Source organism: Hemitrygon akajei, chromosome 4, assembly GCF_048418815.1.
Source record: "Hemitrygon akajei chromosome 4, sHemAka1.3, whole genome shotgun sequence".
In the NCBI taxonomy this organism is placed as follows: domain Eukaryota; kingdom Metazoa; phylum Chordata; class Chondrichthyes; order Myliobatiformes; family Dasyatidae; genus Hemitrygon; species Hemitrygon akajei.
In genome coordinates, this window is record NC_133127.1 from 59,810,060 (window position 1) to 59,819,354 (window position 9,295).

The 9,295-nt window shown below is 39.3% G+C and overlaps 1 long non-coding RNA gene across 1 annotated transcript; it reads left to right on the forward strand.

Annotated features, from left to right (window-relative positions):
- The first annotated feature begins 217 nt into the window (after positions 1 to 217).
- Positions 218 to 8,940, forward strand: LOC140725915 (uncharacterized). The gene is made up of 3 exons (XR_012098513.1): positions 218 to 484; positions 1,469 to 1,522; positions 7,855 to 8,940. It is a non-coding gene; the product is annotated as an uncharacterized lncRNA (long non-coding RNA).
- Positions 8,941 to 9,295: the final 355 nt, after the last annotated feature.

Consider the following 9,295-nt stretch of genomic DNA (forward strand, 5'->3'; position numbering starts at 1 on the left):
CTTTACAAAGAGACAAAGTGGAATAATTCAAGTGTGCCTTGAAGAGGTAGTGCATGCAAGCACAGACTATCATAAAGGTCACACTGCACTTGACTGGGTCAAATCATTAACTAGAGTTTAGTGGGCATGGTGGAAAATTTGATTATAGAACATTTTCTATTAATAAATAATTGTACTTGAGGTTAAAGAGATTAGCCCTGTACTTCAAAGTTGAAAAGAAACCAGAAACAATGGACACTGATTTCTTTGTTAGGGCAGTGCATTCTGAAAGAAGCAAAATAAGTTGCAAATATATTTTAGAACAAGAAAAGTGCTGGCAGACTGACTGGGGTAGGGTACAGAGGTAGAGTGGTAAATGTAGCCTAGCTGATTTCATGTCATCTGAAAACACCACTTAAAATTCTGTATAAATGGGTTCCCTTGAATTAATTCCATGTAAGCTGGATGCTGTCAAACAAAAAAGAAACACCAAAAACTGATGGACGTAAGTAACCTTTATTTGTCCTTTATCCTAAAGTGGTTTTGAATCTAAAGGGTAAGCATGACTATCGAACTGTTCATCATACTGCAAGTATCCTTTCAGTCGATCTTTTCCCTTATGACTTTAAACTTGCTTTTCTTACTGTACTCATAAAATGTATGTGCAACATTCTTCATTACTGACAAACCCTTCCCACTTGCCCCAGGCAGTCGTGGTTTCAATCTTACATCCTTTGCATCCATCACCATTACCTAGCAGGAGCCAGTGTTCAACTTTTCCCCAGTAGTCTCCTTCCCAGACATGTATGGCTGCTGTAATGAGCCTGAAACATTCAAAAGATGGTTGTATGAGGTATGACGGCACCACATGTTCATCAGATTAGAGTCACCACCTCTAAGTACTATTCTTTGTCAAGAACCTCACAGTTCCAGTGGAAAGACACAGTGGAATTATGTTATAAAATACATTGGACTAACTACCATCTAACCTACTGCTGTGAGCAGAAGGTGAATTAGAGAAAGTTAACAAGTGGTTTCATGCTAGTCTTCAGCAAGTAAAACAATCCTCAGGTCTAACAACTACCCTGTAGTTAATCTCATGATTTTCAGTAACAATGTTTAACTGGACCTTATACTGTATGCCACGCACGGAGATCATGAGACTAATTCTTTATTGCATCTGCATGAGCTTTATTTTTCTCATTAACTGGAATGAATGTCAAGCAGATTAATAGCTTAATTTTGTTTGGATGGTGCTCTTGTTTGTGTGGCCTGGTCAAGGGAAGAGTGTTATTGGGAAATGATTTGGAATGTTATATGTTTGGTTCACTTTTCTCCCAGTTGAGCAAAACATGAAATTTAAAAAAAATGTGAAACAGCATAAACATATTTAAAATGATGGCGATGGGTAGTGTGGACACTTTCTGAGTTTTATGCTGTCTTTTTTCAGATCTCATTCCAGTAACATGCATACAATTTATTTTGGCAGCCCAGTGCGATATTGAGGGCATCTTGACCTGTCAAAAGGTGCTGATGTGATTAGGTTAGTGTCCAAAATGTCTTATCAGGTGATGAAAAATACCTTTGGTGCTATTTTGTTGAAAAAGAGTAAAACATTCTTCTTGTTGTTTTGGCAAATATTTTCTACTTAATTCACATCAATAAAAATCATAGATTATCTGGTCATTATCTCATTCTATTTTGTTGAAACTAATCGCAAGTTTCTCATTTGATCCACTTTATCCAGTACATTATTACTTGAAATAATTCTGTAGTTTAAAAGAACTTTAGACAATCTGAGCGTGATAAAAAAACACAAGTTATTTTTACAGAAAGAAATGTTTGGGTCAGAAATTTGTTGGATCTTATCCAATTCCCTAATTCTGCTTCTCCTCTCCTAACTGTTTCAGCCAGGATTTGCAGTCATCTTTGTCAGAAATGGATAATTAAGAGACTCTGTGTAAAGCTGAACTGAACAATATAAAAAAAGACTAGCAAAAGATACTGTATACCCATTAGTCAAATATATTAAAAGTCAGTTCAAAGATGTGGGCTATTCCATAACTAACTTAAGGGATTGCAGTGCATAATTAACCAGTGCTAGATCATTGCTTGATTCTGTAAAAAATGATAAATACCATTAATGGTTTCAGTTTTTTTACAGAAGTCATATAGTATTGTAATACTTTGAGGAATAATTAACATGCAAGGTAGATAAGTTTTTGGATATATCACCAGAGATCCTGATTCAAGGTATGGGGAGGAGAAACACTCTTCTTCAGAAGGAGCCAGGGCAACCTCCAAACATGATCTCAGTAGGCAGTAATATTAGATGTGAATTCCAGGACTGTTGCCATTGGAACCAAGAAACAGTGCAAAAAAAGTTCAGTGATCAATCATAATAATCCAGGTGAGTGAGTCACTCTTCAAATGGCTTCTCTTTTGAAATGCCACCACTCTCACCCATTACTCAATTCAGTTTCCACACTAAAAATTCACACCAATCAGTAACAAGTCAATTCATCTGCTTCAGCTCTCCCTCACACTCGTGCCAATACTGTTGACGTAATACCCACAATGGACAACTCACACACTAGCAACTATCCAAGCAAATCAATAATTTCACTTAAACACACTGCAGGGCATACACTAGGGAGCTTCATTCTTCCTCACAAGGGCCATTATTCGCCTAGTACACAAGTCAACAATGCCTTTATTATTTCAGTAATATTTGAATAATACTATAAATATATTGTTAGATTAAGCATTCTTTGTTTACAGAATTCATTTTGGGTTAAATGTAAGAAGTACGTGAATGGCATACATCATAAAGCCACCATGTCATATTGAACTCCTCAGTAAAGCAAAACTAAGAGTACACAAGTTATCCTGGTCTTCTGTAGTTTTCTTTCAATTAAATTCTGGAGTTATCAAACATAATAGTGGCAATGAGGAAGTTTTAAAACAAATGCGAGCTGACTACCTACCTTTTGAAGCACAGCAATACATTCAAACATACATAAAAGCTGAATCTGATTCAGATTCTGAAGTGCAGCATGTTTTCTTCACAAGGAGAAAGAAGTTCAAGTTAAAAAAAGAGCAGAAAATAGACAAAATGCAAGGGTTCATAAACAATCAGTACCTAGTGATAATATTAATATTAATAATAAAAAAGCAGAAATGGCTGGCTATTTCAGAAAGATAAATGCTTTTGATTGCACAACAGATAACTGGATGATGTATACTAAACAAATTGAGCAGTACATGAAGCAATTGAAATAGCCTATGAAAAGTGAGTGCCAGTGTTGCTGAGTGCAACAGGTGGAAAAGCATGCAATTTACTTAAAACTTTAATTCTTCCAACAAAACCAAAATGAGCTCTGATGATATTGTGAATGTAATGCAGCAACAATTAAAACAGAATCCATTGTTGACTGCAAAATGCTTAGGTCTCATAAATGGAATCAAAAGGAAGGGAAGTCCATTTCAGCCTACATGGCTGAATTGAAGACATTGTCCAAGCATTGTCAGTTCAGTGATGGTCTTAATGATGCACTGAGAGATCATTTAGTTTGTGTAATCTCACAATAAATCATCAAAGAAATTCCCTTAACTGAAGCACAACTCACATTAAAAAGAGCGATTGAAATCACTGTATCAATCAGCAGCCAGAGACATAATTGAGTGGCAGTCAGGAATGAAAGTGAGTGTGAATAAAATTGCCGCATCTAAACAGAAACCTGCCTGGCTGAACAAATTGTGTTACCCATTGTGACAGGAGCTCACTTGCAGACTCAAAGGTAAAATTTGCAGAAAATGCAACAAAGTAGGACATGTACAAAGAGCTTAGCAGACAGACAAAAATAAATGGACATCACAGGGAAGAGAAAAAGAAAAAAATCAAGTTCCATTTTCAAAAAGAGCATTAATTTGCCCACTGTTGATGAAAAGTCTGATAATGATGAGAGTCACACAGGACTGAGTAGCCCTAAGAGATATAATGTGAAAACTGACAAGAGACAAATAATATGGCTTATCCTAGAAGAAAACAACAAATTAATTAAAGCTGAATTGGACACAGGCTCAGCTGTTACAGTCATTACACAAAATGGTATTTCAAAGATACTGAACTGAAATCCATCTAAGAACTTATACTGGAGAAAAGATAACTCCTGTGGGAATGACATTTGCAACAGTGAAATACAACAACCAACAAGTCACATTAGGGTTGTATGTGGTAAAAACAGCAGGGCCAAAATTGTGGGGCTGTGATTGGCTGAGACAATTAGCCCTTGATTAGTGATCCATCTGCAATTTTCCTGCCACATCCCCTGCAATAGAGTCAACTGAAAAAGGAATAAGGTACTGGATAATGCGATAACAATGTTCAAGGATGACAATGGAAAACTCAAATATGTCAAGGGTAGAGTCATAGAGACATAGATTCATAGAAAAGTACAGCACAGAAACAGCCCCTTCAGCCTATTTAGAATATAATGAACCATTTAAACTGCCTGCTCCCATCGACCTGTACTGGGACCATAACCCTTTATTCTCCTGCCCTCCATGTATCTATCCAAACTTCTCTTAAATTTGAAATTGAACTCACGTGAATCACTTGCATTGGAAGTTCATTCCACACTTTCATAACCCTCTGATTGAAGATATTTTTCCTCATGTTCCCCTTAAGCTTTTCACCATTCACTCTTAACCTATGACCTCCTGCAGTAGTCCCACTCAACCTCTTGCATTCACCCTATCTATACCCCTCATAATTGTGTATACCTCTATCAATTATCAACCTTCTATGTTCCAAAGAATAAAGCCCTAACATATTCAATCTGTTCATATAACTCATGTCCTCCAGACCCGGCCACATCCTTGTAAGTTTTCACTGTACTTTTTCAACCTTGTTTACACCTTTGCTGCAGGTAGGCGACCAAAACTGTACACAACACTCCAAATTAAGCCTTACCAATGTATTATACATCTTCACCATATCACCCCATCTCCTGTACTCAATACTTATGAAGGGTAATGTGCCAAAAGCCTTCTTTATGAACCTATCAACCTGTGATATCACTTTCAAAGAATTATAGACCTGTATTCTCAGATCTTTTTGTTCTACTGCACTCATTCACTGTCCTACCATTCACGGTGTATATCTATCCCAATTAGTCCTGCTGAAGTGCAACATCTCAAACTTGTCTGCATTAAATTCTATCTGCCATTTTTCAGCCACGATAGTCTTTCTCGCTGTCCATTACACCTCCAATCTTGGTGTCATGCACAAATTTAATGATCCAGTTAACCACACAATCATACATATTGTTGATATGACAAACAACAAAGGACCCAACACTGATTCCTGCAGCACTCCACTACTCATGAGCATACATTCAGAGGGGCATCAATCTGTTACCACTCTCCAGCTTTTCCCACAAAGCCAATGTCTAATCCAATATACTACTTCATCTTGAATGCCAAGCCACTGAATCTTCTTGACCATCCTCACATATGGGCCCTTGTCAAATGACTTGCTAAAGACCATATAGACAACATACACTGCCTTGCCTTCATCAACTTTCTTGGCAACTTCCTGAAAAAATTCTTTAAGATTGGTTAGACACAACTTACCACACGCAAAGTCATGTTGGCTATTCTTAATCAGTCCATATCTATCTAAATACTCATATATCTGGTCCCTCAGAATATCTTCCAATAAATTTCCCACTACTAATATCAGGCTCACCAGCCTATAATTTCCTGGTTTATTTTCGGAGCCTTTCTTAAGCAGCGGAAATCTTAGACTATTCTTCAATACTCTGGTACCTCACCTGTCACTAAGAATGATTTAAATATCACTGCCAGGAACCCAGCAATTTCTGCACTTGCTTTCCTCGGGATCCAAAAGAATACCTTGGGGATTTATCCACCCTAATTTGCTTCAAACAGTACGTTCTTCCTGCTCTGTAATCTGTATGGGATCCATAAAGTTGATGTTGCTTTGCCTCACTTCTAAAGACTCTGTGTCTGTTTCTTGAGTAAACACAGATGCAAGGACTTTATTTAAGGTCTTCCCTAGTGTTTTTGGCTCCATGCATGGATTGTCATTCAGATCTTCCAGAGGACCATTTTTTTCTCTTGCAATCTTTTTGCTTTTAATGTATCTTTTAGGATTTAGGATTTAAAATCCTTTAGGATTTTCCTTCACCTTGTCTGCTAGTGAAAACTTATACTTTCTTTTAGCCCTCCTGATTTCTTTCTTAAGTGTTCTCTTCCATTTCTTATACTTCAGAAGAACCTCATTTGTTCCTACCTGCTACGCACCTCATTTTTTTGTCTTAACTAGGTTCTCAATATCTCTTGAAAACCAAGGTTCCCCACACCTGTTATCTTAATCTTTTAATCTGACAAGCACAAATGTGCTTTGTATTCCCAAATTTTCATTTGAAGGTCTCCCACTTGCCAAGTCTAACTTTGCCAGAAATCAGCCTGTACCAGTGCACTCTTGCCAGCTCCTTTCCGATACCATCAAAACTGGCCTTTCTCCAACTTAGAATCTCAACTCATGGACCAGACCTATCTTTTTGCATTTTTACTTTGAAACTCATGGTACTGTGGTCACTAGATGCAAAGTATTCACCTACACAAACTTCTGTCACCTGCCCTGTCTCATTCCCTAATAGCAAATCAAATATCGCGCACTCTCTCGTTGGGTGTTCTATGTACTGATTAAGGATACTTTCCTGAACACATTTGATGAACTCTATCCCAACTAGTCCTTTTACAGTATGGGAGCCCCAGTCAATATGTAGAAAGTTAAAATCACCTGCTGTAACAACCTTATGTTACTTGCAACAGTCTGCGATCTCTCTACAAATTTGTTTGTCTAAGTCCTGTGGACTGTTGGGTGTCCTATAATATAGCCCCATTAAAGTGGTTATAGCTTTCATATTCATCATTGTCACCCATAAAGCCTCTCTGGACGAGGTGTCCCATCTGTCTTTACTGAGCACTGAGCTGACAAGTAACACCACCCCTCCTCTTTGTCGCATCTAAAACAACAGAACCCTGAAATATTGAGCTGCCAGACCTGCCCCTCCTGCAACCAAAACTCTTAATGGCTACAATATCATAATTCCAGGTGTGGAACCATGCCTGAGCTCATATGACTTTCCTACAATACTTCTTGTATTGAAATATACGCAGCTCAGTACATTAGTCACACTCACAGAAGACTCAATCGCTCTACTAGGCCTACTTTTGAAGTAGCATCTGCACCTGCATGCTTGCAGAGAGCTATGGACCAGGTGCTGTAATAATGACCAGCACCCAGTGCTTTCTGGATAATATTATTGTTACCAATGAGGATGACCAGAAACATCTCCGAAATCTGAAGACAGTGTTAGAAAGATGAGAAGGTTAGGGACTCAAAGCATAGTGCTACAAATGTGAGTTTTTTAAACTGAGCATCACTTATTATGATCACACCATTGATGTCTCACAGTTGCAGTCCTTTTTAGGATTTGTCAATTATTATAATACATCCCTGTCAAACCTGGCTACTGTCTCGACCCTTTGAGCTCTCTCCTACATATTGGAAAAAATCCACATTGTCCAGAGAAGCTCGTCTGCGATGTCTCACCTTATGGTATAGATACAGTCATGTCACATTTTATGAGTGATGGAAGTGAATGCCCCAAAGTATTTGCATCACGTTCCCTTACAGCTGTACAGAAAAATGATGCACTGATTGACAGAGAGGCCTTGATGCTGGCTAGGGATGTGAGAGGTTTTGACCAATACTTGTATGGGAGATAGTTTACCCTCATTGCTGATAATCAGTCACTGGTGTCTAATTTTAATTCACAGAAGTGTCAAGGCCAAAGTCCTGGAAGAAATGCAAAACATCCATGAGTATGTCAGGAAGTTGGCCCCTAAGGATGATGGGCCAGGAGAATACTCAGACAGCAGGCAGGGGACATGGAAACGGAAGTGGATGAAGCAGATCCAGAGGACCAGAGACCAAGGCAGGACAAGCCCCACAGGGTGTACCATCACCAGATATCAGGGGTGGCTGATATGAGAAAGTCCTACCAACGGCTGGAAATGACAGGACTGAGGGGCAGCACAGAGGCACTGCTGATGGCTGCACAGGAACAGGCGCAGAGCACAAGAGCAATACGAGCAGGTGTCTCTCACACCAGACAAGACCCAAGATGCAGACTGTGCAAGAAATCTGCTGAAACCATCCAGCACATAGCAGCAGCGGGCAAGATGCAGGCAGGGACAGCGTACACTGACTGTAAAAACCAAGTTGCAGGAATTGTGCACAGGAACATCTGCGCTGAGTATGGATTGGACACTCCCAAATCCAAATGGGAAACATCTGAGAAGGAAGTGGAGAATGACAGGTCTAAGATCCTGTGGGATTTCCAAATACAGACTGATAAGCAGGTCCTGGCCAACTAACCAGACATAGTAATACTGAACAAGGAACAGAAGAAAGCAATAGTAATAGATGAGGCAATCCCAAATGACAGTAACATCAGGAAAAAGGAATGAGATGCTGGAGAAAAATCAGGGCTTGAAGGACCAAATAGAATGTATGTGGAAGGATAAAGTCAGAGTAATCCTGGTGGTGACAGGTGCACTTGGAGCTGTGACACCTGGACTGGGAGAGTAGCTCCAACAAATCCCTGGACCAACATCTTGAGATCTCGGTCCAGAAGAGTGCACTACTAGGAAAAGGAAGGATATTGCGCCGAACCCTCAAGCTCCCAGGCCTCTTGTAGAGGGCCCAAATTTGAGGGAAAAATACATTTATGAGTTATGGGATATAGAAGATCGCAAGCAGCTGGCAGTATGCCCAGAGACCCGAGTTCATTGGGCACAAGGCTCAGAAAGAGCATTGCAACAGACTTACATTAGCAAGTTATGTCTCCTGTCTCGCTGTGAAACAGGAACACGTCTTTTTTCCTCATTGGGGGGGGGGGGAGAGGGAGAGGGAGAGGGAGAGGGAGAGGGAGAGGGAGAGGGAGAGGAGAGAGAGAGAGAGAGAGAGAGAGAGAGAGAGAGAGAGAGAGAGAGAGAGAGAGAGAGAGAGAGAGAGAGCATATATATTTTTTGTGATTTATAGTTTTTTTTTATTTTGTATGGCGTTGTACTACTGCCTCAAAGGAACAAATTTTGTGACATACACCCGTGATATTAACCTGATTCTGATTGGAATTTGATTCTGAATATATAATAAATTTAGAACTGGAACTGAGGGTGAATTTCAATATATGCTTAGTTGAACATATATCATGAA